Source organism: Panicum virgatum, chromosome 3N, assembly GCF_016808335.1.
Source record: "Panicum virgatum strain AP13 chromosome 3N, P.virgatum_v5, whole genome shotgun sequence".
In the NCBI taxonomy this organism is placed as follows: Eukaryota; Viridiplantae; Streptophyta; class Magnoliopsida; order Poales; family Poaceae; genus Panicum; species Panicum virgatum.
Window position 1 is genome coordinate 36,978,403 of NC_053147.1, and position 13,454 is coordinate 36,991,856.

General features: G+C 48.0%; 1 long non-coding RNA gene across 1 annotated transcript; it reads right to left on the reverse strand.

Moving 5' to 3' along the window:
• Positions 1-12,493: 12,493 nt before the first annotated feature.
• Positions 12,494-13,120, reverse strand: LOC120668144. Its single transcript, XR_005672256.1, has 2 exons — positions 13,056-13,120; positions 12,494-12,914 (listed from the first exon to the last, which is right to left on the reverse strand). It is a non-coding gene; the product is annotated as an uncharacterized LOC120668144 (long non-coding RNA).
• Positions 13,121-13,454: the final 334 nt, after the last annotated feature.

Genomic DNA, 13,454 nt, shown 5'->3' on the forward strand with positions numbered 1-13,454 from the left:
GCTTTGAATCATTCAGTGTCTTAGTTGATATACTTTTGAGCTAAACCTTGCTAAAATTTGAAAGAAAAGAAAGATTGAGATCAGTTTGCACTTGTCACCACATCACGAGACTGCCTTTCACTTGCACCTTGAGTTGAACTTGAGCAATGTAGTGGATGATCAAAACCATGTTGTTCAGCTCCTGATTACTTTGCTTAAGCTGCACTTGGTTGAAAAGTTGGACTTGACAGTGCTTACAGCCTCTCGCAGTCAACAGCTGTGCCTAAAATTCTGTGTAAAAACTCTGATACATTCTAATTTGGTGTCAATTAAAGCTCTGATACATCCAATCCTTCTGTTAGCTTTTAATTGATATCCTTTGCTTGTTGTAGTATATCTTCTATATTCTTGTTGGCACTGTATTGATGCTTTACTTGCATACGTTGAATGCTATCTAGGTGGTGAACTCTTTTTGTTTTAAAAAAATTGCTTAAAATTGTTCACTATGCTTCATCTTAACAAGTATACACAAATGATCAGTTCTAGCATGTGCTTATTCAAGCATTTTTCATTGCAAAGATAGAATTATACCACTTTGAGCATTTTTTTATTCTAAATTGCTATAGTCTCAAGGCTCTTGTTTTTGCTCCACTCTTGTAAAATCAAGCATATTCTGAGGGGGAGTTGCAACTAGAGAGATGTTAGTTTGCTGAGTGCAGTTGTCAACAAGGGAGTGAGACAGTCACAAACACTTTTTAACAAGGGGGAGAGATAGTCAAGGAGAGTCACAAATAGATTTCTTGTCTCTGTGTGTTTGCAGTTACTTCCTTCAAGGGGGAGTGTCAGGACATGCATTTTCGAGTCGGCCCAGTGACTCTGTCTCGGTAACCCTGTTGTCTGAGTGAGGCGGAGTTTGTCCGAGTTGTTAAACTGAGTCATTTTTTTGTGCCGAGTTACCTCTTGCAAGTCTGTCCGAGTTGTTTCGCTACTCTGCTTTTCTGTCAGAGTTGGTCTCTTGAGTCAGTCGGAGTTGCTGAGTTGCATTCTTTTTCAGTTTGACCGACCGATTGGGATATCCGAGTGGCACTCTAGACTGTCTCGAGTCAGCATTCTGTGAGATGTGCTTTCAGACTCGTTTTTGTCTGCTTGACTCTTCTGTTCTGAGTCTTCGTCTCTTTTGCTCAACTCATTGGCATAGGCGTTCCTGGTGATTGGGGCATCTACAGTGAGCAAACGATATACCAGCGTGTTCGTGGAGTCGAGGCGCACACTGTGACCTGAATAACTTGGGTCGGACAGCGACCGGAGCTCGCTGGAGAGGAGCTGCAACGTGGCTGTCGGCGCGACGGCGGCATGCCCACAGCAGCGAAGCGCATTCCCCATCAAACGAGCTGCGAAAGTCAAAAACAAAGGGGAGCACCGTGATCAGCACGACGAGAGGATTCCATTTTGATATTTTGTGGCCTCCGGTTCGGGGTTTGGGAGGGGGCTCACTGGAGCAGGGTCGGACAACGGTCTGGGGCGGTGCTTGGTCACCGGCGCGCGGCCTCCTTGGCATGGGACTCAGCCAGCCGGTGAGTGGTACTCGTAGCAGGCCTCGAGATGAAGCTTTAGGTAAAAGGAATTGAAGTTTGGCGGGTAGAGTTGGCCAGAATCGAAAAGGGGGCGGATGTGGGAGCTTCGAGGCTAGCCATGGCGGGCGGCTCTGGATGGCGGCCGCGCGTAAGGTCCCAGGGTGCGGCGCAGCGGGGAATCGGCGGAGGAGCTCGTAGGCCAGCTTCCTGGGGAGCAAATCGACGAGTGGTGGTCCGGTTGGGGAATATTTGGAGGAAGAGCGGAGCCCGGCTTCCTGCTGCCAATGGGGGCCTAGTCCGCACGCGTGGCGTGCAGGGATGCGCGCGGCGAGGAAAGGCAGGCGGGTGAGGCGAGGGCGAGAGTGGTGAGGCCAAAGGGAGAGCGGGGACACTGACTTCCTTCGGCTTTATAGGGCGGCAACGGAGGAGCCGAGGACAGATGACGCAGGCGAGGAGCCAGCTTGGCCAGCGAACGGTGATGCGTGGGCGCATTCGTAGCAAGCAGGCGAGGCGGGGCCGGCTGCTGCGGCGCATGGGCAGGCAACGTCCGGCGAGAGGCGAAGGTAAGGCTGGGCGGCGCAGCTTCATGTGGCAACGCGCGGCGAGAGCAGGGCATGGCAAGGCAGGGCCAGCTCCGGGGATCGAGCAGGGTCGGCGCGTGGCGATGGCGACCGCGGAGTCTTCGCGCCGGGGACGGGCGGTCGGACGACGAGGCTAGTCTGGAAAGCTCCATGCCGCGCGTCGGCAGCTAGGGGATGACTGGTGGGCCTGGCTGGTGACTCGACTCGGCTTGGTTCTCGGCTCCAGCTCAGCTTGCGGCTTGGCTGATGGCTCGACACAGGGGTCCAGGAGAGGAAAGCAGGCCACTGACGGGCAGGTCCCATGGGTCAGGGAGAGAGAGGAGTGGCTTGGTGGCTGGCTCGGATAGCAGCCCAGCTCGGCTAGCAACTCGGCTCTGCTAGCGGCTCAAGGATTGGCTGAAAGCCAAGTGGGGTCGGGCTGTAAGTGAAAGAAAAAGGGAGGCTAGCTGAGTGTTGGAATAAAAGACTCTTGGGAAGACTTTGGATGCTAGCAAAAATTAGCAAACAAATTCCAAAGTTGGTGAAACTTGGTAGGCTGTTAGATTAAAACATGAAGAACTCAATTTTGAAATTTATTCTGCAAATTGCAATTTTGAACCATTCGAATTCATGCGCCGAAAATCAAAAGATCTTCACACAAATTATGAGTTCAGAAAAACCCGTCTAATTTTTCGCAACTTTTGCACCCAATGCACTCATTTGGATCTAAAACTCATGTTTGGTGGGATTTCGGTGGAAAAGTGGCAAAAATGGGCCTGGCAGGCCCACTTTCGCACCAGCGCAACCACGACAACGAAAATGGCCGAAAACCCACCAAACATGAGTTTTAGGTCCAAATGAGTGGATTGGGTGCAAAAGTTGCGAAAAATTAAATGGTGGGTTTTTCGGTACAAAAGTGGCAAAAATGGGCCTGGCGGGCCCACTTACGCACTGGCGCAACCACATCAACGAAAACGGCAGAAAAGCCACCAAACATGAGTTTTAGGTCCAAATGAGTGGATTGGGTGCAAAAGTTGCGAAAAATTCGACGGTGGGTTTTTCGGTGCAAAATTGGCCAAAATGGGCCCGGCGGGCCCACTTTCGCACCGGTGCAACCAAGGCAACTAAAACGGTCGAAAACCCACCAAACATGAATTTTAGGTCCAAATGAGGGATTGGGTGCTAAAGTTGCGAAAAATTCGACGATGGCTTTTTCGGTAGCGGGCCCACATTCGCACCGGCGCAACCACAGCTACGAAAATGACCGAAAACCCACAAAACATGAGTTTTAGCTCAAATTGAGTGGATTTGGTGCAAAAGTTGCGAAAAATTTGACGGTGGATTTCTCGGTGCAAAAGTGGCAAAAATGGGCCCAGTGGGCCCACTTTCGCACCGGCGCAACCTAGGCAACTAAAACAGCCCAAAATCCACCAAACATGAATTTTAGGTCCAAATGAGTGGATTGGGTGCAAAAGTTGCGCAAAATTCGACGATGACTTTTTCGGTAGCGGGCCCACATTCGCACCGGCGCTACCACAGCAACAAAAATAGCCGAAAACCCACAAAACATGAGTTTTAGGTCCAAATGAGTGGATTTGGTGCTAAAGTTGCGAAAAAATCGACGGTGGATTTTTCGGTGCAAAAGTGGCAAAAATGGGCCTGGCGGGCCAGCTTTCGCACCGGCACAACCATGGCTACCAAAACGGACGAAAACCCATCAAACATGAGTTTTAAGTCCAAATGAGTGGATTAGGTACAAAAGTTACGAAAAATTCGATGGTGGATTTTTCGGTAGCGGGCCCACATTCGCACCGGCGAAACCACAGCAACGAAAACGGCCGAAACCCCACAAAACCTGAGTTTTAGGTCCAAATGAGTGGATTTGGTGCAAAAGTTGCGAAAAAATTCGACGGTGGATTTATCGGTGCAAAAGTGGCCAAAATGGGCCCGGTGGGCCCACTTTCGCACCGGCGCAACCAAGGCAACTAAAACAGCCCAAAATCCACCAAACATGAATTTTAGGTCCAAATGAGTGGATTGGGTGCAAAAGTTGCGCAAAATTCGACGATGACTTTTTCGGTAGCGGGCCCACATTCGCACCGGCGCAACCACAACAACAAAAACGGCCGAAAACCCACAAAACATGAGTTTTAGGTCCAAATGAGTGGATTTGGTGCAAAAGTTGCGAAAAATTCAATGGTGGATTTTTCGGTGCAAAAGTGGCAAAAATGGGCCTGGCGGGCCCTCTTTCGCACCGGCGCAACCATGGCTACAAAAACAGCCGAAAACCCATCAAACATGAGTTTTAGGTCCAAATGAGTGGATTAGGTGCAAAAGTTACAAAAAATTCGATGGTGGATTTTTCGTTGCTAAAGTGGTAAAAATCGTCCTAGCGGGCCCACTTTCGCACCGGCGCAACCATGGCAACGAAAATGGCCGAAAGCCCATCAAACATGAGTTTTAGGTCCAAATGAGTGGATTGGGTGCAACAGTTGAGAAAAATTCGACGGTAGGTTTTTTGGGGCAAGAGTGGCCAAAATGGGCCTGCGGGCCCACTTTCGCACTGGTGCCCCGACGGCAACAAAAACTACCGAAAACCCACCTAACATGAGTTTTAGGTCCAAATGAGTGGATTGGGTGCAAAAGTTGCGAAAAATTCAACGACGGGTTTTTGGTGCGAAAGTGGCCAAAATGGGCCTGGCGGGCCCACTTTCCCAACCGCGCCCCGACGGCAACGAAAACAGCCAAAAACCCTCCAAACATGAGTTTTAGGTCCAAATGAGAGGATTCGGTGCAAAAGTTGCGAAAAATTCGATGGTGGATTTTTCGGTGCAAAAGTGGCGAAAATGGGCCTGGCGGACCCACTTTCACACCAGTGCCTCGACGGCAACGAAAACGGCCGAAAACCCACCAAACATGAGTTTTAGATCCAAATCAGTGGATTGGGTGCAAAAGTTGTGAAAAATTGGATGGTGGGTTTTTCGGTGCGAAAGTGGCCAAAATGGGCCTGGCGGGCCCACTTTTCGCACCTGCGCAACCACGGCAACGAAAACGGCTGAAAACCCACCAAACATGAGTTCTAGGTCCAAATGAGTGGATTGTGTGCAAAAGTTGCGAAAAATTCGACAATGGGTTTTTCGGTGCAAAAGTGGCCAAAATGGCATGGCGAGCCCACATTCGCACCGGCGCAACCACGGCAACGAAAACGGCCGAAACCCCACCAAACATGAGTTTTAGGTCCAAATGAGTGCATTGGGTGCAAAAATTGTGAAAAATTCGATGGTGTGTTTTTCGGTGCAAAAGTGGCAAAAATAGGCCTAGCGGGCCCACTTTCGCACCGGCGCAACCACGGCAACGAAAACGACCGAAAATGCAACAAACATGAGTTTTAGGTCCAAATGAGTGGATTGGCTGCTAAAGTTGCGAAAAATTTAACGGTCGGTTTTTTGATGCAAAAGTGGCCAAAATGGGCCTGGCGGGCCCACTTTTGCACCGGTTGCGCAACGAAAATAGGCCGAAAACCCACCAAACACGAGTTTTAGGTTCAAATGAGTGGATTGGGTACAAATGTTGCGAAAAATTCGATGGTGAGTTTTTTGGTGCAAAAGTGACCAAAATGGGCCTGGCGGGCCCACTTTCTCACCGGTGCCCCGATGGCAATGAAAACGGCCGAAAGCCCACCAAATATGAGTTTTAGGTCCAAATGAGTGGATTAGGTGCTAAAGTTGCAAAAAATTCGACGGTGAGTTTTTCGCTGCAAAAATGGCCAAAATGGGCCTGGCAGGCCCACTTTCGCACCGGCGCAACCACGGCAACAAAAACAGCCGAAAACTCAGCAAACTTGAGTTTTAGGACCAAATGAATGGATTGGGTGCAAAAGTTGCGAGAAATTCGACGGTGAATTTTTCGGTGCAAAAGTGGCCAAAATGGGCCTAGCGGGCCCACATTCGCACCGGCGCAACCACGGCAATGAAAACGGCCGAAAACCCACCAAACATGAATTTTAGGTCCAAATGAGTGGATAGGGTGCAAACGTTGCGAAAAATTCGACGGTGGATTTTTCGGTGCAAAAGTAGCCAAAATGGGCCTGGCGGGCCCACTTTCGCACCGGCGCAACCGCGGCAACAAAAACGGCCGAAAACCTACCAAACGTGAGTTTAGGTCCAAATGAGTGGATTGGGTGCAAAAGTTGCGAATAATTGAACGGTGAGTTTTTCGGTGCAAAAGTGGCCAAAATGGGCCTAACGTACCCACTTTCGCACCGGTGCCCCGACGGCAACGAAAACGGTTGAAAACCCACCAAACATGAGTTTTAGGTCCAAACGAGTGGATTGGGTGCAAAAGTTACCCTCGATGCAACATAGGGTTGGTGGCCACATCAGTACCTCACTTATTTCAGATTAGAAGCAAATAATCACTTTCTTACTCTATATTGCTATCCTAGTTCGTGTCAGCTCAACATTTAGGCTAAATAGTTACATGTGCATGAGGCAAACATTTGGGTTAGTCCACTAAAATAAACCAGGTTTGATCAATGAGAGCTTCTTCAAAGCAGAATAAAATCATATCACTTTCAAAAGTTATTTAAATTTGACCCGAAAACACCACAGCTGGACCAGTAGTAGTATGGCTCCTTGACTGCTTAAACTGCAAGACCTTTTCTTCCAGACTTGTTTCGAAACTTCTGTGTGGATTGCATTACCTCAAAAAATAAAAGAGAAACCTCATGGTTAATTACCTAAATCAAATTTGTCGTGCAGCCTCTAACGTGCTGATACAATAGCAGGAGCACTTCCAGATCCCCAGCATCTGGTTTTGCACTATTTTGAAGGATGAAAACGACCCAGATACCTAGCATCTGGTTCACACTTGTGCTATCTCGATCCCTAAATTGAAGGATAGGGTTGCTGCTAGCTGATGCTGCTTCGAGTATTGCACTTCAGTAAAGTCAAATTTCCTAGTAAGCTGAGCCGGGTGCTCTGAATCAAAAATAAGAAAAGGCATAGAACTAGAGTAATTTATTTGTATCTGTCTTTTTTTCCTTTTTTTTGCGAGAATGTATCTGTCTTATCTGACATCATCCAAGATTGGGGCATCAATGAGTAGCATATGCGGATGCATTGTGACGAAATTCAATTCTTGGTAGGTGCGTGCATGACGAAGAATCGGAGGAATCAAAAGGTACCTCTTGCGTCGCAACCAACAAAATCTCTGTGCATCTGTTCTTCGCAAGCTGCAAAAGCTTGGGGCTCGCCTCTCATGGCAGAGCAACCAGCGGCCGCCACAGTCGCGGCTGCGGCAGGCACAGCCGCACAGGCTCAGACCGCTGCGGTCCCCGTGGATACGGAGGCGCGCTCGCTAGGGACCATGGCGCCATGCCCGGCCGCACAGTGAGCTCAAGCGGAGGAGTGGACGGCTGGGCCACTGGGAATGGCTTGCTGGGGCTTTGGAACCATGGGGTACAGAAGGCGGGAAGGAGTAGAGGACGGTGGCGTTGGCCGGCGGGCTGAAGGGAGGAGAGAAGAGCCGCCAGCCCTCCAAACAGGGGGATTGTAAATTTGTAATCCAAAATAGTGTTATTTGTAGATTTTAGGGGGCTTTCAGTAAATATTTGGATCGCGATTAATGACCGCGATCCAAATTAGGGGCTCTTTGAATATTTTAGGGGGCTTTTTGAAAATATTTGGTTGCGATCATTCGGCGTGATCCAAACGAGGGGGCTCTTTGAAAATTTTAGGGGGCTTTTTGAAAGTATTTAGATCGCGATCATTCGTCGCGATCCAAACCAGGGGGCTTTCCGAAAATATTTTGGGTGGCGACATTGCTGCCGGCGAGGCTGTGGAGCCGCCGGTGAACTCCTGTAACCTCGGCGCCATGCGTCCCGCGCTCTCTCGCCATCAAATGCACCGGTCCTGCCGCTTTCCCGGGGTCCGTGATATCGGCTCACGGCCCTCGGTCGCCCATAGATGCTCCCGCCGGCGAAGCCTGCGCGCGGCTTATGTGGCCGCGCCCACGAGCGGACGGCGGTGGCGCGGGCTGCCGTGGACGTTTCCGCTCCTCTGCGGCCATCGGGCAACTCTTCCACCCCCAAGCGTGAAGCGTGTCCCGTCACCCCGGTGCTCGCAATGTCGCCATGCGCGACCCGGCGGACGTTCCGTTCCTCCATCTCTTCCAACACCAGTGACCTGCCGCCTTCAACAACACGCGGCTCGCTCGGCACATGGGGACACGCGCGAACGTAGTGACACGACAGCACGACCATGGACAGTAGTGTGTCCGTGTCAAGCTGCATCAATCGTGTTGAAATCTTACAGTGCAAGAGAACAATCGCAATGCCAATGCTTCGTTAACGGGGGATTCGAGTTAATGAGCAAGCCTGTTCCATAGTTCATGGCACGAGCCATCTGGGGATACATCAATTGGACACCATCTAGTGATTCATCAGCTAAGCTAGCACTGCGACTTGCATCAACAAGTAGCAGAAAGCGGGCAGGTCACGAGCACGTACATCGTCGTCAACGCATTCCTCACGGCCACGAGCCCCGGATGCACAGAAGGGTCTCCTTGTCCTCGCCGCCGCAGTCGCCGAGCAGGCACCCCGGGTGGAGCCGGACGCCGCACGGGGCGCACACATAGTGCCACCCATCAGTATCCACGTCGGGGCAGCCCGCGCAGTTGCTCGCACTGCCCGTGGAGGGTGTCACGCCCCGAATTTCGGGTCCATTGTGTATTATCGTATCAGTTTCTGGATCAGTAGCTGATACGTACAATTTCACATAATGGCAACAGAAACCATACAACGTCACACTTTATTAATCTATAGAGAGTCTTACAACATTGGACTGTTACAGAGAATGGCCAACAGGCCTACACACGCAATGGAACACCAAGAAAACACCAGAGAGAACCACAGCGGAAAAGACGTAGTTAGTACCCATGCCACAGGCAACTTGGAGTTCAGACGTAGCCCTACACGCCTTATTCGACGTCCTTCAGGTTGAACCAGTTGTACTCAGGAGCTTCATCTAAAAAAATAGAGGAAATATGTGAGTACAAACATACTCTGCAAGCCCTAATACCACCACAAAGGGGGGAACCATGCATAGGGGTATAATCAAGGAAGGGCTTGGGTTTTATTTTGCTGAAAAGCTTGATTTTTATGCAGGCGTTTATTTATAAAAACATAGTTGAAAACCATTTTCTAAAATAAGATTTTTGTCCAGTTTTAAGTTGTTGGCCTTGGGGGAGAACACATCAATCCCGCCAATTCCCAAATTTTATTTTGTGCTGGCAGGCAACCAGCTCACCGCTCACAGCCGGCATTTCTAACCAGGGCATTAGCCCTACACACACGCCAAGGAATACTCACACCAGAAAATTTAACGTTGGGACACGACCAGAGCGCGTCCTTGACCGCGGACCGATGGAGCGCACCTAACAAGGCCCATTCCCAACCAAACATAGCTGATATCCACCCACGGGGACTCTACCCAAGGGCCATGACTTTCAACAAGTATTGCATGCATATCAAGTATTCCAACTTTATTTTATGGCCAGACCACAATACTCACTTTCCCGGGTCTGCTCCTGGATTCCCGCTGGCACCACCGGCCTCCGGGAGAGTATAACTAAGTCGGTGGAAAAGAGAACCAGGCCTTTCCCATTTATGGCGTGTGGTTGTACGAGTATCGCTAGGTTGGATGTCACCATGAATCGGTTTTTGGGACCGAGGCGAGTGTATCCGTGTAGGACCCCACACAGGCGAACCTACTCACAGGCAATCCCATCACCATGGAACTCCTACTCGCTCCTGTCAAAATAGTTTGGAATAAGTCTATTTTACAACATCAAACTAGTCAAGAAGTCTGTTTTTCAACCTCATACTACGAAATCGGGTAACATAGGCCCTCAAACTGGCAAAACCGTCCGAATCACCGTCTCAAGCACTGTAGCAAGCTGTTTTGAGGGCGGTTTTGCTACAGTAACATTTTCGACTTTCTGGAATTTCACACCTCTCAATTAAATAAGAAAGAAAGCAAAGTTAATATTGTCTAAAAATTATGATATTTTTTTGGGAGGTAGATAAAAAGACAAGGAATTTATTTTGGCTAGATGTGATACATTAAACATAATGAAATTTGAATTATAAAATTTAAAAAATGGGTAGAATTTAAAATTTCTTGAATTTTTGGGTTAGCTAAACCTTTGATAAAAAATGAAATAAAAATATGATAATTCATAATTTTTTATTTAGTTTAATAAGATATTTTTTATTGGCCCAAGTTTTTATGAAAGTTTTTGAATTCCTTCGCAATGCTCAAATTTGATTCCTCAAATTTTAATTTATGAATTTTCTATAGAACTTGGGCCAATAAAAAGTACCTAACTAAACTAAATAAAAAATTATGAATTATCATATTTTTAATGCATTTTTATCATAGGTTTAGCTAACCTAAAAATTCAAGGAATTTTGAATTCTACCTATATTTAAAATTTTATAATTCAAATTCCTTTATGTCTATTGTAGCACATCTAGCCAAAATAGATTCCTTGTCTTTTGATCTACCTCTCAAAAAAATATCATGATTTTTAGACAATATTAACTATGCTTTCTTTATTATTTAATTGAGAGAGGTGTGAAATTCCAGAAATTCGGAAATTTTACTGTAGCAAAACCGCCTTTTGCTGAGTCAGGGTTGCTTTTCAAACGGTTTTATTAGTTGGAGGTGTAGGATATCCGTTTTCGTAGTTCAAGGGCCAAAATCGGACTATCGTGATAGTTCAGGGTTGAAAAACTGACTTTTCCCAAATAGTTTTCACCCCACCCAGTTATTATCACCATCCCACCCAAGTTTTACTCACGCACACCACCAAGACGCGCATTTGCTTTTAAAAAGGGTGCAATTAAGTATGTGTGTACCCAACACAAGATTTCTCCAAAGAGAAAGGACCTAAGCGTAAATTACTAATCAAGGAATCATCCGGTCAATTAAATATTAATTGAGCCGGGTAACCTAGGGTTTCAAAGTCAGGGTAATTCAATTATCAAGGCAAGGCAAATCAAGCAAGGTCATAACTAGAACAGGCAGCGAAAATAGTTTCAAAGCATGCATATATATAATTTTATAAAACGGCTCGACTGAGTCGTGGTGATAAAACGGGATCAATATGACCAAGGGGTATTAGGACTTGCCTGCTACCGATTCGTCTTCCTGTCCTTCCTCGTAGTCCGGATCTTCACGTTTCTCACCAGGTGCTCGATCGTTGTCTAATCGTAATTAATCGTCGAGTTAGTAAAACATCGGATAAATCAAATTTAAATTCGAAATTCAAACGAAATTCAAATAAAATCCAAAAATTATGAAACTGAGTCCACTCGATAGGGCTTCGATTTAGATGAATTTAGGTGAAAAGATCACCGGATTTGGAGTTGAAACGAAGGAGATATGGAGGTTTAAAGTTTGCATTTGGGGATAATTCTGGAAAAAGAGACACCCGAGAATATTCTCTGAATATTCCTTTACTGTTTCATGGACTGGGTGCATACGGGTTGTAGACCAGGGCGGTTCTCACTTGGGTCTACCGTGGACCGGGTCCACCTGGGTGGGGATGGCTTGGGGGTTTCAGGGAGGCCCGGAGGCGACTGGACACAGGCAGTGTGGCGGAACCGTCCAATTTATCCCGATTTAATAGTATACGATCACTATTTTACAAAAATAATCTAGCCAACGCTCTTAAGACGAAACAAATCTGGTAGTTCGTCGGGTTTCACCCGATTCAACCACCAACAACCATATCTCAGATATGCGTACAAGATCGTTTGCATGGGAGTATCAGATATTACACACAGACGTTGAATGTAGATCAGAAAAACAAGATGAGATTTATTACACAATAAGCGCAAACCTTAGTACAAACCATTTTTTTGTACTTGTCATCCAAAGTTGCTACATAAAATGTCATTTTATTCACCTTCAAACTCAGCCATTTATCACTGTTTTCAGACAGCAGAATTTCATCAATCTTTGCTGAATTGTTGTTTTCTTCAAACTTTGAAGCTTTCAAATGTGATCAAAACATTATTCAAACCCATCAAATTTAGTTCCATGTCAAAGTGCATACACTACTAGAAAAAGAGCTATTAGCACCGGTTGGAAACACGCTTAGGTACCGGTTTTCCAACCGGTGCCCCTAAAGTGAGACCAATAGGATCTGACTTTGACACCGGATAAATCACCCGGTACGTAAAGCCACCTTTGGTACCGGTTGGAATTCCAACCGGTGCCAAAGCACTGCCATGCCGTTCGCTAGCATCTCTCCCGTTCCCTGTATCCTCTCCCGTTCTAGTGCCAATAATTATTCCAAGAATCAACCACAAAATATTAAATCGACCGATACAAATTCCATAAATCTCACAAATCATTCAAAGAATAGATTACAAGATTGATACATTCAATACAATTCCACATGCATCTCTATTTCAAAAAAATTTCAAAAAGAAAGAAAAATTTCAATCCCACATACATTCAATACAATCGATTGCGAGCGAGCTGCTCCACTTCTCCTCTTTCTTCTTCCTTGCTTCTCCTTGCTGGCTTCCTCCTCTGTGTCTTACTGCTGTGCAAGGGGGCTCTGCTCCTGGGGCGTCCTCTCCTTCTCTCTTCTTCTTGGAGCAGGGGGGGCCTTGCGGACGACGGGACACCAGCGGCCGGTAGCGCATGCCATGGCGACCAGAGACGCGCGAGCGTGGCCAACGGCCAGCAGGCACCGGATCCGCGCCTCCGGAGAGAGACGTTGGAGCCTTGGAGAGAAAAACAGCATGAGCTCATAGAGCACGAGCTCGGCACCTCCGGCTTGCTCCATCCCAAGTCGCCAACAGCATGACGGGACGAACCAAACTGGAAACCAGATGCAGAGAAGCGCACCGTGCGCGCACACGTACCTCGACACCAATGCGGACCCTCCTCTCGGCGGATCCGGCCACGGCCCCGGGCACCGCCTCGGGCGGGCGCAGCCGCCACACCCCGGCCGCGAGCCTCCGCACCGACACCACCCCGCCTGCTTCTCCCACGAGGCCTTCAGCGGCCGCCGGCGCAGCCTCCGCGGCGTCCGAAGCAACGGCGCCGCGGCAGGGCGGAGCGGTTCCTGGAGCTCATCTGTGCACGGCGTCTCGAGAGGATTAGTAGAAAGAGAGGAGAGCTAGAGAAATGAGAGGGGTAGAGAGACGAGAGGGACAGCGAGGACATAGAAATATCCAGACGCGAGACAATATAACATTGGTACTGGGTGGGTTTTTACACCGGTGCTAAATCTTAACATTTAGTACCGGTGCGTGCTATCA